This window comes from Pelmatolapia mariae, linkage group LG12, assembly GCF_036321145.2.
Source record: "Pelmatolapia mariae isolate MD_Pm_ZW linkage group LG12, Pm_UMD_F_2, whole genome shotgun sequence".
Classification (NCBI taxonomy): Eukaryota; Metazoa; Chordata; class Actinopteri; order Cichliformes; family Cichlidae; genus Pelmatolapia; species Pelmatolapia mariae.
In genome coordinates, this window is record NC_086237.1 from 34978897 (window position 1) to 35006027 (window position 27131).

The window sequence follows — 27131 nt, forward strand, 5'->3', positions numbered from 1 at the left end:
CTTGCACTTCACCTTTTTTCAGTGCATTTGAAAATGTTCTTACTTTATCAATATATGTTATTGTACGGTATAGCGTTTATTTATATAGCATTTATTATTACTTTTATCATTATTATTGTTATCAAAGAAAAATTTCCATTCAAAGAAAAAATTACATTCAAAGTTCACAGTAACTGTTTTAACATTAGTTTCCTTTATCATTTTCTTAACCAGACCCTATAATAATAATCCCTATTATCACTGTAGGGGTGGCTAAGAAAAAAAACAAACAAATTTTGACAAAATGCAAAAAATTGATTGAAATATTAATAGCTGACTACAAACTGATTTCTTTGTATGATTTAGCAAATAAAAAAAAAGTTTTTTTACAAAGTCGTTTAGGCTTATGTAGCACTTCCACTGTCCAATAAAATAAAGCAACACTCTAAATAGACGTGTTTGGCATTTGGCAGGGCAGTACTGCCTTTAAGGTGCTGTCAACACCAGCAGCAAGCAAAGAGCAAATAAACACGTATAGTAGTTAACCTAGAGATGTGATCTTAGACATTGTAATACTTCCAAGTTACCAATATTTCCAAGTGGCAACTGACAAAGAGTGACAATTGTGTTACTGAACTCCACTTTAAGTTTGTTTCTTTGTGTATCTGCTACGTTCATATTTGGACTCAACCTCACTCATCTTATCTTTTTGTGTTAAAGTTATAAATACTGTCTGCACCCTTTAACAGACAATTAAAAAAAACATTAAAATGGGGTGAATGCATATTGTAGCAGTTGAAGAAGCACCTATTTTGGGAGTTGGTGAACAAAGTCGAAAGAGACCTGATCAATTGTAATCTCCAAAGTCTGAGATGTTTCATAAAAGTTGGGACTCCTCCAAACTCAGTCACTCCAAGTGTGCATATAAAAATATCCAAAGCGCTGGCTGGCATTTTCAAATGTTTAACAGACCATTGGTCAGTCTGACAGAGTCAGCAGTGTCCAGGAACCGCTGGCTGCACACAAAAGGGCACCGCCAACTTTGTATCCTCGGGTGACATGTGGCACCTTTTATTTCTGCAAAAACAGTCCACCTAAAGCTCTCTTGACAGGAGGAAACTTTGAAGGTCAGACCACTTTCAGAACCAATAGCCACAATTTTCTGACTCCAATGCATCACAGGGCCCTTTTGTCACTGAAAATGTTTAATGATTACCCCCTATAAGCTAAGGTCATTCATACACTTTATACACTTTCTGGCACAAGATGTCAGCTGATCCTACAAATCCAGCACCCTCTCACTTTGGTTTTTAAGTACTGCTGTGGATGCAAATGAAAATACATGTAAGAAAACATAAATATAACAAAACTAAAATGGGTGCTGTTGAAAAGTTTTTTGAACTTTACTTCTTATCACCCATGCATTACCATAAGTGAGATTGTTATGGCTCTAGCTGAGCAGGTCTTCAGTGTGCTGTGTGGGTGTGCCCTGTTTCTACCACAGACTCAACTGCCGCCCATTTCTCTTGAGGAGCCAGTGCACAGCTGGCTCCACTCAGTAATTAGCCTCCCTGCAGTATAAAAGCTGGTGAAGAGTCATTCAGTCTCAGTGTGGGCCATCCTTAAGAGTAGTGACTTTTAGTAGTGTGGTTTCAGCTACTAGTGAGTAGCTAGTGCCTTTTTCCAGCAGTCTTTTTCTTTGGTTTGCTCAACCATCTATTTTCTTTTCAGCATATTTTAGTCTGTTGGCATCCTTTGCTTTATTATCTGTGGTGGCACAGCTGTCTCTTTAAGTTAACTCCTTTTTAATAAAACCTGCTTATTTCTTTTAATCTTCTGTTCAGCTTTTTTTTTTTCACCCAGTCTTGTAACTACCTTCACCCTAGCCCTTCTTTGGGGACAGAGGTGTTTGATTATCATAAAATTTATTTCTGTTGCATGACAATGACTCTAAACTCTGTCGGTCAGTGTTCTACATAATAAAGGGAAAAAACTCTTAACTGTCCTGTTTTTTTCCTGTGAATTCAGTAGCTTGTAGAACCACCTTTAGCAGCAATAACTTGAAGTAATCATTTTCTGTGTGGCTTTATCAGTCTCTCACATCTCGGTAGATAAATTCTTGCACATTCTTCTTTAAGACATTATTGCAGGCATTAGCTTATGCACAGATCTCTTAAAGTCTTGGTAGAGCATTTCAGTGAGGTTGGGGACTAGACTTTGACTGGGCCTTTGCAACATTGTGATTCTTTTTGTTTCCAGCCATTCTATTCTAGATTTGCTAGCGTGCTTGATCATTGTCCTGTTGCATGACCCAATTTGGGCAAAGCTCTATCTTTCAGACAGATGGCCCCACATTTGGCTTCTGCAATACTTTAGTAGAAAAGCTCATACTCAACTTTAAACAAGCCCCTAAATCATCACCCCTCTGTTACCACGGTTGGCAACTGAAATAGGGTGTTTGGCTTTTGCCAAACATAGTATTGTGAGTTATGACCAAACATCTCTATTTTGGTTTCATTTGTCCAAATGACATTCCAGGTTCCTGGTGGGAATGCTTCCATACATGTTCAATCTTTTTCTAATTGTACTGCCATGAACTTTAACATTTAACATGCTGAGTCCTGTAGAGTCTGTGATGTAGCTCTCAGTACGGCATAGTGTCCTGTGAAAAAAATCTTTTTTTTCATGACTGTATATCATTTTTGTCGACTAGAACTTCTTGTTCAGGTACTAGGCCTATAACAGATGGTATGGTTTCCTCTGAATCCCAATCTCAACATTAATGTCTCAGTCTATGATAACAAGATCAAATCCGAAGAGATCCATGCTTGTTCCATGCTTTGAAAATTTCTTGGACCACAATACTTTCTAATTACCTTGAGAAACAAAAGCAGAGGAGAGCTGATGCTGCGCTGAGAGCTAGTCTTGAAAGCAAATATCAGTCACCCCACGTAATGATTTTTGTGGTGGTGTTTTTGGCACATTATACTCTTAACAACCAAAGTCCCAGTTTGAATCAGCTGAGCATGTTCTTTCTGAGTTCCAAAAGTGTATAAAATGGCAAACAAATGAACCTAAACAGTTTGGCATAATTATCCAAGTCTTCTGAAGCCAAATGATTGCACTGTGGATTCAAGAGTCCAATATTTTCTTCATTAAACCCCTGAATTCTCTCATTCACCATGCTTTACCCTACAGCAGTCTGCCCCTGCTGTCTTCATCTGCTGATAAGCAAGACTGAGAGTTGCAAAACACAAGCCTAAACCTTAATGTGCATTCAAGCACATTTGGTTTCTGTAAAGAGATTTTCAGTGTCATTCATTATTCAATGTAAAGTTTATAACTTGCGCTTGAGTTAATCATTTGAAACAATAAAATTCTGCATCCCGTTGCTTAAGGAACGCTGTAGGACCAAGAGTGCCTGACAAGAGAATTTCTCATCTTTGATAAAGAGGAAAATGAACAAAAAGAGGAATACAATTAGTCATTGTTTTCACAAATTAACCATATAGAGTAGATTAAAGGTCTTTATCAAAATGGCCTGAAAATGCAGTCAGTAGCATTAAACAGGATTTAATTTCCAGATTAGTAGTAACTGATTCAGTATGCATGTTGGTAACACAGTAAGAAATAGGCTACTAAGATTGCAACTGCCTAAAGTCAGCAATAATCTGGCGCCTTTGCTACATTTATCCATCTGGTCAGAGACACAAAGAGAATTTTTTTTTGTAAAGAAGAAGAAATAAGTCATTAAAGACAAAAATAGTTAAACCACAAGACAAAACAAATCTGATTTTAGATGCAAATTACATTTGTCCATGCCCCATGGTAGCTGTTGGTCATGCTTTTGAAATATACAGTATTAATATGGGATTTCAGTTTTTGCAGGCTGCTCTGCCCTCTGTTTTTTCTATAACTACATAATCATCCAGCAGACTTTGGAGAAAATAGATGAGACAGTAGTCATAACAGTACAGAAGGCTAATACAGATTATAGTCATTTGCTTTAATCATGCAAAATCAGAGGTATAAAATCTATTTAAAGCTTTGCTACCACACACAAATGTGGTATGGCTTACATTTTATTATCTGCTACACAAATGGTGTAATGTTACCCTGAGTAAAATCAGGTATATCTTACCTTTACTGTACACCTCTCTGATTTTGTTATTCTCGTTATTCTCAGCTATCCTGACTGCAATGGGGCCAAATTGAAATCCTCACGCTCCTTTTCCACACATCTCATCCTCAAATGAGCAAAAAGAAAGGCATATAACAAGGATAAAGCACAAGGAAGAACCCGGGTGCACACACAAGCTGCCTGATTGAATTGTTGCAGATTAAAAGTAAATGAAGTGAAAGACTGCAATTTCATGTCAGGCTACCTGCCACAAGTTATTACATCTGAGGATTTACCTTATTTCCTAATAAATATCAAATAAATAAATGTCTTAAATCACCTGAGTGACAGGGAAAAGGGACAAATAAACAAACCAAGATGCATGTGTAAAATGTGGGCCTCCTCGGGCACCATTTTTCTATAAAAACTGTGGAGTACATAAGTTGAGGGCTTGTTGTGATGCTGCCCCTGTGGTCAGATCCCTCTGCTCTCGTGAAAGAAATAAACTTTTCAATTCCGACTACGTCCTTGGCTATTGACCAGCACAGAGAAAATGTACTGGAGTGAATAATGGCCCATATTGCAAGCCATTGACCTGGTCTAGGATTATATGCATGGAGCCAGAGACGGCTAGAGTCTGAAGGGAATAGATGGAGAGAAAAGCTTTTCCTGTCTGTTTGGGAGAAACAGGAAAGACGAATCTGGTCGTTTCTGAAACCCTCTTAACAGGCTTATGTCAATAAAGCTCTGCATTAAAGCCAGTTTATGTAATTAGGTGAGGCATTTTCAAGATGTATGAATGACAAAAAAGTTCCTTTGGTTGCCTTAAATGCTGACAAAAGTCTGACATTAGTGACTAAGCCCTATCATGGATTTCTCCTCCACACTATTCATTCGCACTGCACCACACTGAGATGTGGCATCAGCCTTCTTTGGAGATTATGTGTCTCCCCACGACCAACGTGGTTGGCCTGGTGTTGCCATTCTTAAAAGTTTCTGTGGGAAGAGGAGTTCCAGTCTGCGAGGGAATTACGGCTCTCTCAGTAGGCGCCTGCACTGAATCCGCCTCTGAATGAAGCTACAGGATCAACATAAGCTGCACTGCAGGCCCAAACATGTATTCCCAAGGTGTTTTGGCTTGTATTTATCATCACGTCACGCCCTCTTCTCTTTCCTTCCCTAACTGGACAGCCCCAAGCTGGACCCTGTCAACGGTTTTTTGGATGTTGGTGTCTGTTTGAAGTGCTGCTTTGCTATTTGGGGAGCTTCCGCCGGGAGGAGGTGTAGGAGGGGAAAAAAGATTGGATTTAGAAGAAAAGAAAACCTCTTTATTTGTGGAAGAAAGAAATAGCAACCCCTGGTGGCAAACAGATGCAGGCTGGTTCTTCCCTGAAGTAACAGGCTCTTGATGATCCAACTAAAAATCGTGCATTTGAGGTGCTGTCATAAAAGACAGGAAATAAAGTCATTTGAACATGCAGAATGGCATTATTCGAAATATTTCACATCTTGTACTATGCTTTGACATTTATGTTTACCTGTCCTGTATTATCTTGTTATTCATAAAGCCTGTGTATGCAAGGAGAAACTATTTACTGATGAATTGGTTTTATAAACATAACTTTATAAATAAAAACAAATAAAAGTCACAGATGAGTTCAGAGAACATTTGCAAACCTGTAAAAATGAGCAAGCCTAAAGTTATTATTATTGTAATCAGATTACATGTTTTTTCTGTTAAAAATTACTGTAAAATATGATAACTAAACATACCTTTTCCCTTCATTATTGCTCAAAAACTGCCAACTTCAGGCAATCATGTTGTGAAATAGAGATTTCACATGTCACATGTTACAAAGTAATACAAAAGACATCCTCAATACTGATTTCGTATTGGATGCTTCTATAAGTTTGTTAAGTTAACATCTCAATTTTGTGTTCTCTCATTAGCCTTCAGCTGAAGTTTAGTTCATAATGTGTATAAAGCACTCAGTTTTTAGGTTTAGTTTAGTTGCCTGCAGCATCTTGGCCTAAAAGCACAAATTTTGTGTAATATTAGTCAAAGCGTAACAATATTTTTTCTAAACTTGTCATTATTGTTCTAGAACCTTAACTACAAAATAGTGTTCATGCACAGATATTTTTTAAATGAACTTACTTGCTTTAGGGTTTGAAGAATCGAACACTACTGTCTGTAATTTTGTGGAAAAGTAATTTCACCATTCAATTTCTGTTGAATCATTTTTGACTGCAGTCACATTCCAGTATTTGATTAGTCTTTTTAAATCACTGGTTTCTGAACTATGATACCTCAGGGCTTACAGTATTGACACCAAATGACTCCAAGCTAAGCGCAAGAGTCCAGAGTGACCAGTTTTAAATGCATAACTAATACTCTGCATGCATTTTATTACCCAGGCCACTATTTGTAAAAATCAGGAAACCTGTGCTGCCAGTCATGGAAGGGTTATCCCCCAGGCGTTTTATGAAATTTAACGTTCCATTAAGAGTACATCAATCATATTTTAAATGGTTTGGATGCCCATTAGTCCTCATAAAGCCCCAGAACTGAGAGTAATGCAGGTGTTATGATATCGGAGAGATATCATCTTTTAAAAGGGCAGCACATATTTGCCCTCCAGTTTCTCAGAAATGATGTCTGATGTCAGATTGACTGTTACCAGCAGCCAGAGGCAACTAAACAGCAAGAGAATAATCAGAAAAGGACTCAGGACTAAGAGCACAAAAATTTGTGATGGACTGCTTTAAGCTCCTAGGTTAAGGGAAATCAGATAAACACGGCACGAAGCTCACCCTCCCTCCAGAATGCTAATGCCATCTCCCAAACATCAAAGTTGTGGAAACTAGGGTAATAAAGCCTCGTCATGTTTACCTCCTGAGTGAGCTGCTGAGTGTTTACACACCTTTTCTACAGGAAACGTTTCGACACATCAAAAACGCCCCAGTCTGTTTTCCCTCTCATGACCCAGAAATGAAAGACAACACTGAAGGCGGTGGAAAGAGAAACCACAGGGGAATGTAGCCTTTTGAAAAAAGTTAAGCAAACTCCAAGTTCAGTAAGAGTGAGGTGAAATCTGATTAGATAACCGTGACACCAGTGAAAATGTTCTTTGTTGTCTTTTTGGGGTTTATGTTTTTGCTTATTTATTTCATTTTGCACCAGTTATCCTGAGGGCATAAAATGTTCCAGCAAAAGTCCTTAAACATGGCAATATTCTGATTTCTTAAACATTTCTGGTGCATATCATCTACTTAGTATATTGCAAGACTTGCTTTAGTACCGTGTTACTTTAAATGTTGACATCTAAGTGAACGCGATAAAATTTCATTCAGATTTCTCACGGAAACTTGATATTATTTCGCAAATTCCTCGGGGGAAAAATCCTAGGCCTACAAAGTGTACTTTCTCAAACTTTGGTGAAGTGTTGCAAGTATCAGTCAACTATTGAATCACCTCCTCGAAACTCTCCTCTATATGGAAATGGGGGGGGTGCAAACGTCTCCCTGGTTAAAATCAATTATTCACAGTCATCTCAAGGGATGTGGAGGCCCCGGTAGTCTCCTAAGATGATTCAAAGTGTGTAAGTGTTTGAGTACGTGAAAGGTTCGAGCTCGGCTTTATTATAATGTGAGTAACATTTGAGATGAAGAGTGTATTTGGGAAAACCCTCTCTGCCACTACCATCTCCTCCATGACTGAACCCCGCTGAGAAAATGGGCCTCTCAGACAGGTCTGCAAGAGCAGATAGGAAAAGGTTACAGTGTCTCTTTAGTGTAGAGTCTTCCCACTGCTGACAAGTTGTGAATCTTTCATAGAGAATGGTGGTGCACTGTTTTTTCTGTGTGCTTTATGACTGGAAGTGTTTCCTCTAAAGCTTCCTCTTTCTCTGTTATACCATATACCTCCATCTGGAATTATTAGCACACATCTAATGTTATGTCAGCTGACAAGAAAAAAGTTTTACTATAGTTATTGCTAAATGGTGACAAATTTAAGAGAGAACCTAAACCCTGAGCCTCTACAATAATGGGATCTATTGGCTCTGTTATTTTGTGGGGAGTTTTTGGCTTCGTCCAGAGAAAAAGATACACTTAAATTGTTCTGGTCTCAAATGTTGCCTTTAAAAAAAGACATGTATACTACTAAAAAACCTAAATCTGAACTGTTTGCACTGAATATATCTTCAATTCTGTGTGAATAATCCTAAAATAAATCACAATGCTAGTTGTAATGTACCTGTACCAGCAGAATAAGTAGGATGCAAAGAAGACAAAAAAGAGAAGGACGGTGGCACGGTGGTTAGAACCGCTGCCGCACAGCAAGAAGGTCCTGAGTTCAATTCCACCATCAGGCCGGGGTCTTTCTGTGTGGAGTTTGCATGTTCTCCCCGTGTTTGCATGGGTTCTCCCCGGGTACTCCAGCTTCATCCCACAGTCCAAAAACATGCAGTTAGTGGGGATAGGTTGTCTGTGTCTCTATGTGTTAGCCCTGCGACAGACTGGTGACCTGTCCGGGGTGTCCCCTGCCTCTCGCCCTATGACAGCTGGGATAGGCTCCAGCGCCCCCCGCGACCCTGGAAAGGAGAAGCGGACGGATGGATGGATAGCTTCCACATACATTAGGGCTTGAAAATGAACTATAGTGAAAAAATCATCTCAGATATAATTTTACAGTGTACTTAATAGACACTGATTTACCCAGTGTCCCCAATTCAGCTTTATATAGTATAGTAGTATTTTACATCCATTTATAGGCATCACTTTAAGACAGAGAAAAAAAAATGTTTTTATTCAAAGCTGCTCTGTCACTTTCCAGTATGAGTCAGTCAAATACCCTTCTTCCTATAGTTATCTTGTCCATTTTCCTCCTCCAAATTCATTAACCACTTCAATGAGCAGTCTGTCCCAACACAGCCTGTAACCAAAGTCTGAGGTAACTGCCTATTATATAAAGACACCCCACAAATTGGATAAGATGAATTTAGCCAAAAGAATAAACAGAAATTAAATTGTTAGATGACATAGAGATGTAGTAGTAGTGCTGTCTCAGAGCAAGAAGATTCTATATTCAGCCAAGGCCTCTCTATGAAGCGTTTTAATGCCTTTACTGCATTTCCAGGTTCTCCCTGTGCCTGCATGGGTTTGCTCTGCATGCGTTGGCTTCCTCTGCAAGAATGTTGGGTTAATTGGTTAGTCTAAATTTACCACAGGTATAATGTGAGCATGAATGGCTGTCTGTCTTTGTTAGCTGTTGGCTGGGTCTCACACAATGTCAGCCATGTTGTTTTGTGCATATCCCACAGAAAAAACTCACTGTATATATGACTTCAGAATGTGAAGGTCAATAAATGACCATACACATATGGTAAATTGTTGTGAAGTGCCACATAATATGTCTGAGGGTACTTCTGCACTTGCTACTCCATACATAAGTACATTTAACCCTTAAGTCCAGGATGCTTAATAAGCTTGAACTACATGTCTACTGACTGTACTACATTTTCAAACACTCCCCCAGCTAATTCTTCTTGCTTGAAAATCCCTCACTTAGAAGTAATACAGTCCAGGGTTCTTTTTGACTATGTAATAAAGTTAGCTCTAGAAACTACATAAACTGGAAATTACCCCAATTTTGCTTACACATGGGATATTTGTGGTGGTGGTTAAAACCAAAAATTTAGTATTGCATGAAAACCTTGTGGAATCTTGGGCTACTTCAAAATGAAATGGAAGGCATTTGGTGTTTAAATGAAACCAGATGAGATATTTTCTTTGAGCTCAAATTATTTGACTTTTGTCATTTTCTAATAATTCTTCAATTAAGCTCCCAGGAAACAGTCTTTCACTCATCTCAGTCTGATAACAGTTTAAGATCTTAAAATGCTTTTTGATTTTCATCTTACCTCACCAGTCTTTATTTGTCTGAACTAATCAGTGATATTCAAAATAAAACTTTATTGGCTTATAAATGAGACTCCACATTATCTAATATTTTTTTGCTCAGTTATCAAATTCATGGCTTAATACTTTATCTCCCGTTTTTCCCTTCTTTCACTTGTTATTCTCAAACTGTACAGTATAATTTGTTTTAAATTGATTTATTCATTGCTCACTATTTCTCATAAGGGAAATTATAGGAAAAATAGGTCAGGAAATCCCCAAAAAAGAGATGATTTATTACTGACTATGAGTGAACAAAAAGACTGTTGTGTGCAGCAATATTTTTCCTCTAGGTGCAGATATCAAATGAGGTTGAGTTTCTCCATAGACTCTAAATAAGATTTATGTTAATTTCTATGCAGCAGACCAACAAATATTAGCTCCTTAGAGTAAGATAAGTTGTGAGTTTCAGTTCCATTCCATATTATGTAAGAGCTTAAAGTTTTTATGGTTTCTATGCATTATGCTAACAAGTGTGGGTTTACTGGGTTTCTCATTTACAAATGCAAATTTCAAATACAGCTGGAATGCTGTGTAAGATGTAAGTAAAGACACAATGTAACCTAAAATAAACATAAGCCTACTGTTTATTTTCTTCACAGTAAAACACAGAAAACTTATCAAAACTTGTTTATACAGAGAAAATGTATCACTTTAAGTTGGTACAGGGCATGTTTACTTCTTTTAACAACACTTTGTAAACATCTGTGAGATCAATGTTGTCAAGTTCTTGTCCGATACAGGAGTCTATTCGCTCAACAGTCCTTGATCATCTTTGTTGTAGTTTTCTTTTCATGACCAGAGATGGGCAGTAACTGTAATCCCATTACTTTTTTCAAGTAACGAGTAAAGTAAGGGATTACTATTTGTTTAAGTAATTAGATTACTGTTACTTTCCCGTAAGCATGCTGCATTGCTGAACAGTGATTTCGTTTGTGAGAGTGTCTCATGACAATGACGTATGAGCATGCGACGTCCGTGATAGCACCAGACGTGTGTAGATCAACAATGGATGGAGTGCGGGAAAGAGTACGACCGTGCAGCTTTTAAAGCTTGGAAGTACTGACATTACTCTGACATAAACATTAGTGTCCTCTGTACACTCTGCGTGGGAAGAAAATGTCTTTCTACAGTGAAAAATTAAACTTCAAATCTGAGCAAGCACCTAGCACGCCACCCCGGGAATGTGATCCTCCCACTGACATGACCACTGCAGCACCGGGCAAACCTCCAGCAGCCTCACTCAAACTAAACAGGTGAAAATAGATTTAAGAGCAACAGGACTCAGTGCCACTGAATATTTGATTTGATTTATTTATTGCTGTGTTTTACTTGCATCTATTTGAAAGAGTGAGTGTAAACACAAAAAAAACTATTTTATTTTGTATGCTGGAAAATGCAGAAAATAGGTTTAAATGTTCAACAGATTTCAAGTCAAAGTTGCATATAATTAAATTTTTGCTTGATGCAATGTGCATAAAGTTACGAGATTAAAACTAATAAAACAAGTTTTAAAAAGAGACTTTTTCATTTGATTCAATTTTATCTGATGGATTATGCAGAAAAAATAGAACTCGGCTGAAAGGTCTATTGCTTTATTACGTATTCAAGATGTGTATCATGTTTTTAAAAAGTAACAAAGTAATAAGGTAAAAAATTACTTTTGGATATAAGTAATCAGTAAAGTAATGGGATTACTTTCTTGGAGAAGTAGTCAGTAATTAGTAACTCATTACTATTTTCAAGTAACTTGAGCAACACTGTTCATGACACACTAAAAAATGTTAATTAGCGACAGATCTCTACTTTAGGCCACTCTGTTCAGGAAGTCTGCCTTGTGTTTAAGATGTAGTATGTGGTTTACCTTAGTTCTGGGTTCAGTATACGAGGCCTTCCCTGAAAAAAGACATCACCTGAATGGGACCATAAAATGTGTATTTACCTTTCAGCACAGATGGTGCCTTTCTAAATGCGCAAGCTACCAATTCCATAGACTCAAACAAACCCCCATGCCATCAGAGATGCAGGCTTTTAAAATGTGTGCTGATAAAAAGAGTTGATGGTCTCACTGCTCTTTAGCCCCGAGGATGTGGTGTCCATGTCTTCCAGAATTTCTCTGCTTTGCATAAAAAAGCTTTGACCTGCATTTGTGGACAGCACCGTAAACTCTCTTCACAGAGAACGATTAAAGGAACATGCAGTGGCCCATTGCAGAATTCACATCTGCTCATTGTGACGATGCCATCGAATTCAAAATGAGCTAATATTTTTTGTGAAATAGAAAAAATGTTTGAGTTTAAACACTTGCTATGTTTTCTATGTTCCACCGTGAATAAACTATTATAAGATTTAAAAATCATTGCATTTATTTACATTTTACAGTGTTTGACTGCTTTTGGAATAGGGGTTGTAAAAGCCATACAAAAAAACTACATAAGCCCCCGGGTAACAATAGTAATTGGCTTGCAGCATAACTTTCTCATTAAAACACTATAATACAACTATATTCAGAAAAAAAAAATAAAGAAAATCTTCTTGCCATATTAATTTATAGGTCAGAACTATGACCTATAAAAGTCATTTATAAGTGAAGGTGGATGTAGTATAATAATATTCAGTATTATTTTTGTTGTAGACACTGAAAAATGGAAGGAACTGCTTATAGTTGGGTTGCGGTCACGTGGTTCTGATGACGTGCGGAGGCAGCGCGATTTTTGAGTGGAGGGCGGAAGTAAACATGGAGGACACTGTGGAGAGTCAGGAGAGCAGCTATTGTGCAACTTTAGACCCCGTTTCTCGGGAGAGATATAAACAGATAGTTAAAAAATATATCGGACGTGATCCGTATTCTTTGAAAATGTCCGAATACACCACAGAAGTAAAGGATTTGCCTACTATCGAGGCTGTGGATATCACCAACTACTTGGTCCTCCAGACTTCTTACTACACTAGGCAGCAAATGAAAGCTTTCAAGAGTCTGGAGGCGTACAATTTTTTTGTCAGCGGGTGGGTCCACAACCTTGGAACAAAACGTCTCCGTGATGGATACAGTTTGGTGTTTGCAAGGGTGAGTGTTTGTTCTTATATTGCTTTATCTTAAACACGCTAACAGTTAGCGGTAGCGGCTTTAACGTCAACAAACATGCCACATCCTTAGGACTTCGTTAGAGTGACAGTTGTTTGTTTCAAGGTAAACCATTCCCAGAGGTCTAACGAGACACCTCTGAAGACTTGGGTAATTGCCGATTCCGATCTGGGTTTTCGTTCGTAGCCGAGATTGACCGTCGGAGCCCAGTCCTCCGACTCTTCGTCATCCAAAGCACTTGGGCAGCCTATAGTCCCAATCAAGTCAATATTAGACTACTAACTTAAAAGCACTAAGTAAACGAGAATTTAACGACAACCTAATGCTAATAAGTTCGTTTGCAAACATAACATTACCTCTGACGAAGTGGTCGCTGCAGACACGGGCATTGGCAGACTCTGCTCCTCCGGACTGTAAACGTAAATTTAAAATCCATTTTTTCCTACGTTTTTCGGTTAGAATTTTCCATTTTTCTCCTCTTCGTTGGGCTATTTTTGGTACCCTAAAATACCGTTTATCGGTTTCTCTGGTCGACCTACTGGAGCATCCGTAAACACAACAGGACATAGGCATTTTGCGTACTGTCTGTCTGTGATTTTGCGCTTATCTTTTTCACTTCCGACCGCCAGTCAAATTTCGCGCTTTACGTCGACGTCACGTCTACGTCAAATGAAACCTAGCTATTGCTTTTGCTATTGTGGTTATGTAGGAACGCATTTAACAGAGAAATCTGTCAGTTTCTTGTACTTTGCTCTTAATCGGCTTAGCCTCTCTGCTTTACTCTTATTTAGAGTAAAGCATGTTTTATTTACAGTGTAACCCTGAGGTTGATCACAGCAGTCAATAAAGCCTGACAGACACATACTTTCACTTGTTTGCTTGCTGTCAGTCCTCTCCACTTCACCGCACAGGATACCAAACCTCCTGAATACCAAACCAGTGATGCTCTTCTGCTTCTTGCGTCAGTATCTTAATGGTACATTATTGCATTGCTGCATGACCAATAAAGCTAAAGAAAAGTGGATCTGAATGCTAACCTGCCATGGAATCTTTTTTTTAACGGCCTTTCTTAAGATTTCCCGACCCCCCTTCCTGCTCTGTCAGGTAGAACCAATAAACCGTGACAAAAGAAATGGAAGAGAGAAATGGTAGCTGATGGTTCTGGTTCGTGCCAAACATAATGGTATGCAGTTCACCTGTCAATTTCTTTTAATGGACATGCAGGAAGATAATGGTGTGACTTAATTGCAACATTTATTTTTGAATTCCGTATTTTTTCTTCTTATTAAATGTCATTTTCTACTCATTTGTTGGTGAATGATAGTCATCATTAAAATAATAAATTCATATTGTAAGTAATAAGGCTGTCACATTTATCTTGCTCTTATGAATTCATTGTTTTACCTGTGGTTGTAAGGTGATGGTTGGAATAAATTAAGCCCAATGAGGATATTTTTATATAACTCTCTTTATTTGTCTTATTTTCTGTTAGAGATACACCCATAATATCTACTTTGCAATTCTGCTACACATAGTGAAATCTCCGGTTAGATTACTCCAGAGTCCTGCATTACTGCATGCATACATTATGAAAATTTAGCTGTAAAATGTAAATGAGCCACATAACTCATTTAACTCATTTCTTTAATGTCTTTCACATCCAAAAAGGTATGAGTAATGTTCCTTGCCTCCGACTGCCATGAGAAGACTTTCACTGCAGTGATTCTATTTTTACCTCCTTGAATTAGCTTTGTTGAATCATACTTGGTGATTTCATGACGGAGAGGTACATAGGTGAAATCACTCCGCACTCAAAGGTTTGTGAGGTTCCTGTCAGAGGTGCAGTCAGAGGAAAGAAACTCTGCTTTTCCCCATACTGATGAAGGGCATCCTGGTGTCCTTGACGTGGCTGGATGTGTTGCCAGTAGCCAAACAGGAGGCAATAAAGGCAGGTATGAAAGACAGTAGGGAGTGCCACCCTTAATTCCTGCTTGATTTTTCAGATGCCATGACACACCATATGCAATCACACCTCTGATGCAAACACTTCTAAAACAGCAGTAGTTCAAAGGAGCCATTATATAGGTCCTGTCTATCAATCTGCCCATCCTCCCGCCCCAAGTCTCCCCTCACAAAAGCATTTCTTCCAAGTAACAGCATGTGGTCGATACTTCCCTGCTGTGAAACACTCTATTTGCCTGTGACACTACGAATATATGCCCACACTCAAGTATCGGCACAGATGGACCCAGCGTTATCTTTTTTTTTTCCACTACTTGTAGTTTGTTCAATCTGTGCTGATAGTAACATGTTGTGTAACTGTGACACATTTGGCTCTGCAATCATTCATTGCATCACTGTCATGACTTCATGCTGCCTGTAGTCTCCAAAGAGTGTTTTGTGGTTTTTTTATGCTGGTGAATTTGTTAATCAAATTAGAAGTGAAACGTACAAGTTAAGTACACATTAGAAAAAATGCTTTGTTCTCTCTCTTTTCAAAATGGTTTTAGAATCATGGCAATCATAAAACAAACTCAAACTGCAGAAACAGTGAAAGAATCCAAAGTGTTTCTACGGAGTGAAAAGAATACCCGTTAATTTCCCCTGAGAAACTTCCAAAGGATCAAAGGCTGCATTCACACAAAGACAGCAGGGTGTGTCAGAGTCTTGTCCCATTTATAAAATTCCAGGTCAACATCGTTGCTTTGTTTTTTAACTTCTTTTATTCCACCCTAGAGGTCACGGGTACCATTTGTTTCTTGCACTGCTATAGCAGCAGTCAGTTTCTTTACTGGCCAGTTTTTGAAGAGGAAATAAATCTTAACAAATGCTTGCACAAACATGAACACCTGTAAAAAGGCAAATACCTGTTGCGTAGATCCTTTTTCTTGTACGAATGAATTTGTCACAAGGGAGCCAGCAAACCTCAGATAAGAGCTCAAGAGCCTTTCATTTGTCTTCTATACTGATGGATGACAAAGGAAAAACCTTTTACAAGGTGTCTTTACAAGGTGATGGTGAACCACAGATTCTGTGGGCTGCAAATGGAAATTAGCTGGTTGCTAAATCTGGCACAAGGCAGCTTTTGAGTTTTTCTGTGTGATGCCTGCCAAAAAAAAGAATAAAACTAAACCTACAATGCAAGCACTGTAAAGTTATTAGATGGATGAATGCAATCTGCAGATCCTGAATGTTGAATGTAAACATATTCTAGTGACACGATGCTCAAATTCTGATGGATGACATAGAGAAAACACCATTTTCTGTGTCTGCTATATCTTTAAGAACAAAAAATGTCTTTACTCCTGTCACTGTCAGTGATGGCGAAGACAAGACCAAAGCAAAAACTACAACACACTTAAATACACTGAGCTTCAATTTAATCCTTTGATTGAGCTATTTGTTGTGGACACATCCATACACTTCTACTAAAGACACTCTTTTGACACTAGACAGCTCTGATGTTTCTTGTCTATGAATGGTAACAGCAGCAGAAATATAGTATGATATATGAGTCTTTGTGACTTCTGTTGGAAAGGTGAGAATATGTTTGCATGTATTGTGAATATACACTACATCATAAGCTTGTCATTTCAAGAGATGGATTAAGGGACTGTAGAGGGATTGAAGAGTCCACATGACCTGAGAACCTTATCTAGATTGGCTTTACAGCAGTCATGATGAGCGAGGAAGATAAGAGAGCAGGAACAGTGCCAGAGTCACCAAGGTCAACAGCAGACTAACGGTCACATCTTCAAAAGACAAGCTGAACATCAGACAAACATAAACCTGCCTTTGGGAGACATGATAAAATTGTCCTATGTGTTGGCTATAGTAGATTTTTTTTTAAAATTAGCATTATTGCTCTGAAATAATAATACCAAAACAGAATAATTAACTGGGAAAGAAAAGATTACACATAAATACGTGCCAGCTCGAATGCACACAGTAAAACAAATTTACAGTGAATACTTGATGTAATACCCTATTTCTCTTATTACTCTCTCTCTCTCTCTCTGTCAGGTCCTGTTTGTGGTGCTGCCCTGCTATTATAACCCAGCGTTGATTGTAACCAGTGAACCACAAACATTACTCAGGCCGCATACAAATATGTTATGCTAGCTGTTGAAAGGTGGCCAGAAAATGAATCATAAATCTTCCCTTATCTACTGCTGTTCAAATAAATCACTGAGTTAGGAGACAAAAAAAGGGTCATTTTTTTTCATATTATGCCCCCTTATGGATTTTTAATGCCTGGTGTTTATTACCATGTGATGTACTATTTGCATTACTGAAAGGGGTAACTTCAGATGACAATAAGAGGTTCACAATAAAGGAAAAGTGTGGGTTTCTCATTCAATCCTGATCCCACTATGCTCCCTCCACGACTCCATGTCTGGCTGTGTTATGCTGTCAAATGGGAAATGGACAGACAGAGGCTAATGTAGTACTGCCTATTGAGAAATATCAAACTGTGTCCACTGCGGGAGGGTAAAGAGCCTTCATTAGACTATTTAAAAAAAAAAAACTATCCCTCATCTTTCCCAGCAACACCATCTGAAATTGGCAGTCCTCTCCATGCTTGAGAAGAGATTAGGGATTCCACGGCTGGAGGATTCAGGTATCTGATAATCCTTAATATTTTAGGCAGGCACCTCTAAAGTTAGATATACAGGTTTGTATCAGCAAAAGTTCTTATTAAATACGAGCAAGGGATGTGTTTGCATATAAATACATCAGGGAACTGCCCCAAATATATCATATCTTTGCCTAAGTAGTATATCAAAAAGAAGAGATCAGCGAGAAATATAAAAATGTTTATTAAGTTAGCTACCGATAAAGACAAAGGCAGTTAGACCTCATCAGTGTGAGGCATCCTCATAAAGCACATAGACTCATAATGATAAGAGAGAAGACTTGATCCCACAGAGTCTAGAAATCTGTTGGTGGTCAAGTTAGTAAAGAGGAAGTATAAATTCTTGAAGGTACCAACAAAGCAGTTTTGTATTCGTCATTAAATACATATTGATGGTTTCACCGACCACAAGTTTTCCATAATTAATGTCAACTTTAATCATTCATTACCAATTAATGTTAAATTATTGTAGTGCGCTATTATTGTAGTGTCTTTACCTTACTAAACATAAAGCACCTTGGAACAACTGTTGTTGTGATTTGGCACTATATAAATAAAATTTAATTTAATTCATTTCAATACAAATACCTTTTAAAAGTCCTAATAAAGTGTTATGTCTTTATATGAAAGTAACATGTGTTTTGGAATTGCTTTTTGACAAATGTAAGACTTCCCTTGCTATTCAAGGTTTCAATAGTCATCTCTGGCCACTGTAACACCTCAACAATAAATCCTGTATTCAACAATTCATACCAAAGAATGGAATAGAAGCAGAATGTTCTTCAGACACCTAAATTGCTTGTTCTTCTGAAAAATAGTTGTAACACCTGAAAAGTTAAGTTCTTTTGTCAAAAAGTTTTGGGTGATGGGTCCTTAAAAAGGGCTGCAAGATAAACCTGCCTCCTAGATTTGAATGTACTACTCAGCTCTCTTAGTTTTTTAGGGTAGGATTTTGTTGAAAATCTGAGCAATTTTACTCTTTTGGGTACAGGATGAAATGCATTAAAAGGGTTAAGAAGGCTACACTCATGCATTAAATTTATGAATCAAATCATGGTGTGAAAATAACTACTAACTAGAAATAACTGGAAATGGCAAAAAGTGTAGAAAAGTAGGATAAAGCACAATGTTTCTCTCCCAAATGGAGAGGAGATTAGGTTAAAAAAGAAAACATTAATAAAACTGTTTGCCTACTTCCCACCATTGGTTTTACCAGCCCCAAGCATCGATTAGCTTACAGACAGGGCTGAACTGGTAATCTGGAAAACCAGGTATTTACCCGGTGGGCTGATCCACTTTTGGGCAGATGGGCAGACCTTTGCTGTGCGCTCATGCACCATGTAGAGCAGTGTAGTGTGGAAGAAGTGATGAAAAGATGGAGCTGAAAAGCTAAAAGATTTGAAGAAATATACGCTAAAAAGGCTTAAAACTTTCCTTTTTTAAAAAAGCATATCATTAGGGTTGGATCCTGAGTCCTGCCTTAGTGAGTGAAAAAGCTGATTAAAAAAGAAACACTCAATGCATCATGGATTCCCCCAGTAGCCTGCACTTGACTATGTTTATACACCTCCACATTTAATTGTTAGTTGTTATTCATCTCGGCAAACTTTTGGGAAACTTTTGTTATTATAAGCAATGTTCTCCCAAGACAATATTAATGCATGCAATCCCTTGTATTTATTCTTTGTGTCTCTACCGTATATCTTTGCCACAGTACACTGATATTACTGCAGTGGAAACATTCTACAAACCTATCACTGTTTCACAAATAATTGCGGTGTTGCACCCAGATGAACGTAGCTAGTTTCTAATCTTCTTATCTCAAACAACACACACTGATCAATTTTAAAAGCAATACAACTATATATCATGCTACTGGTGTTGTTCATGGTTCCTTCATGGGTGGGAAACATAGTTTAGAAGTTCTGGTAAATTCTCTAGCTAGCAAGATATTAGCTGCTTTTAATATTATTAGAATGAAGTCATGTCAATAACTTAGCTCTAGTGGGGAAAATGCATTGGATCCCAACAATGTTTACACAGGCCTTTCATCCCGCAGTCAAGTCAGTTCTCCATCTGACAAGTCACCTGACAGCCATGGTTATGGAGCGATGGCCTGAGCTGGTCATGCCTAAGTGATCTTGATTGATTTGGTTCTGCCTACAGTCAATGTTTCAGTTCCGGCGTCAGAGCCCGCATGCGGCAGCACTGTCAATCACAGCTTGAGACAAGGCCTTTGCTAAGTTTGCTGCTGCAAATCAATATAACATCACAGACTGGTATCATGGGATAAATGAAACCCTTGTGAGGAAGTAAGGAAGACAGAGAGGGATGTATATGACATAGTAGCTTTAGTCTAGCCATGGGAGTGATTATGTTGACATATGGGAAGATTTAGGTCCACTTTCTGATACCAAAGGAAGCGTCTTTTGGTGTTGAAAATGTGGAAAACAAGTCAAGATTTGATTCCAAGAAAGAATAATTTAAAGGAAAGAAGATTTGACATCCATCTTTTAAGCAGAAGAGGCAAATGCTGTTGTCCTTTCTTCAGAAAGAAAACAATGACTGTGATTTAGTTTCAGAAACAGACATTTCTTTGTATTTCCACTACTAAAGTCTGAAATGTAATGTTGGACATACTGCAGAAGGAGCTTTGTCTATTCATATATTAACAGATAATCAGATAATCAATGCCCAAGTCCGGTTAATTTTTAACTGTTGCCTGTGAAGTTTTTAGTTGAAAGCTAAGTAAATGATGTGTTTTTGATTATGCATATGCTGAAATTCTTGGCTTCAAAACTTAATTATTATATTCTTATGTTATTATTTTAAAACTTATTACTTATTGTCCAAGATGTTGTCCAAGATAAGGACAATACTGGACAATACCTGCCACCCATCCACAATGTGCTGGCCAGTCACAGTTCAGTGAGAGACTGAGGTTACCCAAATGCACCACTGAACAACATAGGAAATCATTCCCTGTACAACTCCTCCATCTAATGCACCATGCACAGTGTAATAGTTACACCCTTTTACACATTCTCTACAGTGAAAATAACAAAATAACAAAGTGTTACAGTTTACATTTTAGAGTAAAATGTCAACCATATATATCTCTGTAATATTCTGGATATTTATAATTGAGCTATATATTAGAGCTTTTTCGTATATGTTGTAACTTGTTAAAGTTACAATGTTGTATTATTAAATGTAGCTCAGTCTGTTACTGTTCTTATTATCTTAGAGAACTTGAACCACATAATTTCCTTAGGATTCTGATTCTGATTTCTTAGTAGATAAACTTCATTCTAACAGTGATCACAGTCATCCATTCATAAATTCCGAGCATCTTAAATCTTTTTTTCACAAAGACAAAAGCTTTTGAAAAGCTTGCAGAGTAGAAATCAAACAATACTTTTGGGACAAAAAGTAACCATTAGGAGGCCAAACTACACAAAGAAACATTTATGGTTAACTAATTTAATGTAATACATCTTAAAGCATATTATATTATCCTATAATATTTTCATGTATAATATGCTATTATATATCATGTACTGATCCTATATTTGCAGAAAAAAAAAACACAATTTGTGCAAATCACACATTTAATTTCACACAGTGTGTAGCTGATATTACCCTTAGTGTCATAACTGTCGTGCTGTGAGGACTGATAGCTAAAGGTTATTTTAGACAGAGTTGAAGATTGAACAGAAGAATGTCGGTGTTCAGCTGTCAGTTGTTCTCCTTCTGATTTAAATTTGCAAAAGATTACTGAAAATCTCTCCTTTACAACGATTGTGTCTTATACTATTTAAAGCCAACTGGAACAAACCGCTACTATATCAGATGACTGAATAGCATAAATCCTTATTAGTAAAACCTGCAATAGCTTTGGCCTTTTAATGCCATCTTTAAACCCCGAGAAATTCGGAACTTGAAATTTTGGGCTCTTTATTTTCTATTAATTGTGAGTCTAACTGCTTCTGAAGTCGGTGTAGCAGTGAAGCTGATTTTTATCTGCTTGAAGAGTACAGGGAAAACCAGAAGTCTAAACAAGATAAGAAAAGAGACACTGATGTGCATCTTAGACTGTGAGGATGTTATCACATCTGATGGCTAGACAACTGACCCACCACACCAACATCTGTCAGCGGGATATTACACTTTAGGGGAGCAGTCACAAATTACCTCTGGCATGAGAGTGATACATATTATGTGCTTTCCCAATATTGTCGGATCAAGTTAAAATGTTTTTTCCTGGTGTGTTCAGCACCAACCAGCATTCACCAGCTGGATCACAACAACTTCAGCTAGGCAAATGAAAAAGACACCTCTTCCAAACTCATTATAATGGAACAGCTGTTCCAGTGGGGACTTTCCAAAATCAACAGTCACTTCCTGGACAGCTTGTGACAGCCACTGCTCGGTCTTGTAAGAGAGCTGAAGACACTCTGGCACTGCCTTTTCACATTCTTAACACATCTCAATTTGGCATGCTGCTGTGGTATCCTACTCTCATACCAGCATGTGTAGAAAGTTGGCAGTTCTTACTAATGTTTTATGGCAGTGACGACGGGAGGAAAAACAGCAAATTTGAACTGATGAGGTTCTCGTTTTGTGGTGCTGGAAACTAGAGCGCAGTTAGTTTCTTTGTCCCTGGGGCCACCTGTGCTGCAATTAATGCACATGACCACCTATCCAGCAAATGGGACATGTATTCTACTGAGAGTTTGCAGCCTCATGTTTATTCAGTCGCCTTGCTGTTGCATGTCATGAATCAAATCATTACTTGACAACTAAATCTCATTAGGGGGATATTTGTTTGTTTGTGTGTATGTATGTTTGTGTGCATGAGAGAATGACTGACTGAGAAAAAGATAAAAGGATAGAGTAAGGGCAGTCTGGCAGCCTGGAGAGGGATAAGTAACAGTGGGATGGAGGAAGTTGCTTCCTGACAGATGTTCACCATCACAGTTGTCCGGGTCAGCTAGCACAGCCTAATGGGTGATGTCCAGGTGTTGTGATCGGTTCTCAGTGGACACACATGTGGGAAAGTAGGCGCTCAGATGTCCAGCTCCAGTTTGTGTTGATTTACACCCCAATTGAATATAAGAAAAGAGGATAGTGTATTATGACAGAGTCATGCTTGTGTGTGCAAATGAGCTCTAGTTTGCACATACATTTGTTACATACAGTATGTATTTGTCCAGGTTCTGTATACATCTGTAACATATGTGGCTGGGTAGGGGAAACTATTTAATGATCCAACACTTCAAACAGGTTACTAGAAATCTGCCAATATTCAATAGAGCTTCACAACCAGGGAACCAGGGATGATTTGTGGCAGCAAGATTGTCATGTATGAATGTAGTCATCAGTCCAGCAGAGATTTACCCACACAATGCATTTAATTAAATGAAGTCCTGTTCAGTTTGCTCCAGGTGTGGACAACTTTAATTTCGGAGAGAACAGAAAATATACGGAAAAACCACACTGCAAAAATAATACACAGAGACATTAGCGTGCACTGCTTAGGTAGATAGTAAGCTCAGAAACAATTGACTCTTTTTTTGTATTCATTTTCAATTACTACCTAATCAGTGCTTGCTGGGTAGTTGCATTAATTCACTAAAACAATGCATTATAAAAGGCGCCACCAAAAGGAATAGAAAATGGAATATTTTTCTGTCCAAACTTTATAACATTTCAATCACACACTCATTGCACCTGCAGTATGAATAAACTTGTAGCTTATTATTCAGCAAAGATTAAACTTTTTAATTATTTCTATCCTCAGAAAACAGCAGTCCGTGTATAAGTGGTATGCATCAGTCATATGATTGGAATTTTCTTTCATTCAAGAATGAACTCATATATAAAAAAAAGGGGGGAAAGTGTAACTTTATATTCATATTTCTTCTTTCTTGTTTACTTTAGTTCCCCTTTTGTATCCAGTCAGTTTCTATGCTGTCTCTCTGTCTTGTCATCAGCATCCCCTGTTGAAGTATCTTTGGTCACCCCAGTTGTGTCCCTGTGCCTGTTCTCTCTGTGCTCTGTCTCCGTGGCTGTCTACGTTCTATGTCTTGTTATGTTCCTTCATCCTTTGTCCAGTCCCAATGTTAAGTCCACGAGTCTGTCTGAGTCTCAATGTGCACACGCGTGCGTGAGGGTGTGATGTTTAGTTTTAATTCCCTTGTCTTGTCAGTCATATTCTATTCAGCTGTGATCCCCAGGTGTGTCCACTCTGCGCTAATATCGTCCACGTGTCCCTCTGTTCTTTGTTTGTCCTCCCTCATTGTGGTTGTAGCTTCTGTCCATCGGTCTTCCTGTCAGTCAGTCAGTGCCCTGTTATAGTTTTGCTTGTGTTTTCGTCACCTCTAACTAGCAATAAAGCTGAGATTTTGAGTTTAGTTCCCTCATTCCTCATTCCCCATTTCACATGACAGTATGCTGATCAGATATTTTTTATTTTAAAAGACATACAATGTATATGGCAGTCCTTCACTCATAAAATAGGAAACAATGTTTTTTGCTCATATTTGTGTTCTAGCTAATTAGGAGGTAGAAGCACTTCTAATAAGAAGGACCTCTTCTAGTCTAACTTATATACAGTACTCAAGCAACCTGTCTAATTACCTCTAATATCATCTCAACAGGTGTCCCTTTATCCCCCCCCCCCCCCCCCCCCACTCCCCCACCCCCGCCCACTCTGTGGTCTTATCACTAATTGTTGCTTCCTTTCAATGTAAACAGCCTAATATGTCATTATGCAAATATGCACTTATGAATGTGTTTGCCCTGCAACAGTCTCAGGAGTTCCTGAATTCCAACAGTCAAGAAGGAAATGCCAGCAAATTTATCAATGTGCAGAAATAGAATTCAGTTTGAGAGAGGAAAGCGGTGCTTTCAGTGCTGTCGCACTTCTGCCTTATTTACAGGAAACTAAATCTCTCTCTGGCTGCAGTTTAATGAGGGGATGGAAATTTTTTTTTTTTTTTTCAAATACTGAATGAATTTTTGTATTTCTGAACGGATATACTGATACGTCTGTGCTTCATACTTAATTTCACTTTTTTAGGTTGTATAATTAAGTAAGGCAATCTGTTGTCTGTGATGAAAAAAATGTCATAAAATGAGCTAATTACTGATGAAACATTTTACATTGATTTTTTTTTTATATTATTTGTATGTTTTTAGATAAATATACATAACCTCTGTTAAAAGTGACTGAGTTACACTGGCAATATTAATTTAAATACCTTGCAAACTTTAATTACTTTTATAATTAATGTTTTAAGGGCCTTGATAGTATAAAATTCTTTACCTGAGAACAAAAATGTTATTTTGTATCTGAGGCAGGTATATGCCAGGACAGCTCTTTGAATTATGTATGTAGCCTCCTCACAGTTTATTCAGCAGCTCCACCTCAGCCATCTAGACAGCTTCACTCCCTGAGTTGTTTTTGCTTGTTATTCAAAGCTGTCTCTGATTGTCGGCACAGTTAAAATTGTCATATAGGGCCCTATTTTAAGTTTGCAATTGCTTAGGTATGTGGTGCACCAAATAGTGCTGTTCATACACTAAAGGTGCAACTTCCCCAGAGTGCTTCTCAAAAACACTCAGGGGACATGTATTCAAAAAATGCTGATGTTTCTCAAACTTTAAACTAGCTATGTTACTGTTGTTAGTGAATATATCTTGATATGCAATCTATAAGATTGCTACTGTGCTGATGCTTGTATGGAAATCTTAAACCTCCAAGCATCAACATTTCATCTGCTAAGACCCTTAGCTACCTGCTGCAATGTCTCCTTGTGACAAGTAACCAAAAATAGCTTTAAAGTAGTTGAACAAACTAATACAATATTAAGTATAAGGATTATTTTTAAATATTGTGTGAAAATCCTTTACAATCAATAACTGCCTGGAGTCTAGAAGCTATAGACATCACTAAATGTTGTTTCTTCCATCGCTGCTTTTTTGTGGGTCTTTCTACTTTCAATTGGCTTTTACTAACCAAAAAGCATGCTGAGAAACTCCTGGGTTGCTTTTCAGTTTGCTTTAAAGGGTAATTATCCATTTTCATTGTGTAAAGCACCATTCTTTCACTTCTGGAGCATTTGGCTGAACAAGAGTTGAGAGTGTAGCCATATACAATTGAGAATACATCCTGTGATTTTCGCCTAGAGTCATATGGGGGGCATGCCATCAAAACAAGCAAATCTAAAAATTAACATAAAATGTACCAAAGTAAAGCAATCTCTCTCCTTTCACCTCAGGCAGCACTATCAAAAAATGCCATCTTGTGGCCACAACTGGCTATTATTGCTAAAGGTTTGGCTTGTTTCGTATTCTTAGGAAACTATAGCTCTCTCCATTTTACATCCATTCATCTCCCATTAATAGCTTGAGCTGGGCAGGCTGGAAGGCTACCAGCTTTTTTCTGGTGGTTCGTGCATACGCATAAACTTCTAGTCTTTCACAGTAAACTGACAGGAGATCAGAATGTGAGGCAAGCTGCTGCATCCTCTGCTTTCACTGATTTGAGATCAGTTACAATCTGCACTTTGTATGGAAGCACAGTTAGCCTTAGCAAGTAAATAAGCTTCATTGATTTATCATCATATCAGATGAGCTAGTTTCCTTATGCTAACCACCTTGGGCAACATGTGTGATGTAGAGAAGATAGTATGTAAAAGCTGTTAATAACTCCTCCAGTACATCAGAAGGGAAAAGCTCTGCTGATGATAGAGAAGAGACAGCAGCTCTATGTCTAATAAAACAGGCAAGTTAACCAAATGCAGACTCAGCCGGTACTTTGAGATTAGGATCTATGATAAATTATTTGGTTGACTGAATGTAATAAATTTAACCAGATGTTTTGCTAACATTCCACCTTAATCTGTCATTAATAATTTTTAATATTAATAATTAACATTCTGTTCTTCTCTGTGCTTTTCTTTTTCCATCATTCTAATATAAAACTTGGCTTTGACTGTCCAAAGAACTTTTTTCAGAATCATGCAGGCCTGTCAGTGTAATGGCTGCCCTCCCTCTTACTTTTCCCTCTTTTTGGGGTTCTTTTCCCCACAGTGCATTGCAGTAGTTAAGAAATAGGGAAAACACCTGTAAATAACTAATATGGAAAAATTCCTTCACATTCATGCACATTGTACTGTATTTTTATGGATTTTTTTTTTTACAATATAATTTGTCATACTTGCATGTTTTTAAAACATCGAAGAACCAATAATAACCAAAATACGAAATGCAGTTTTTAAATAATAATTTCATTTATTAAGGGGGAATAAAAGCTTTCCAAAGTTACCTGGTCCTATGTGGAA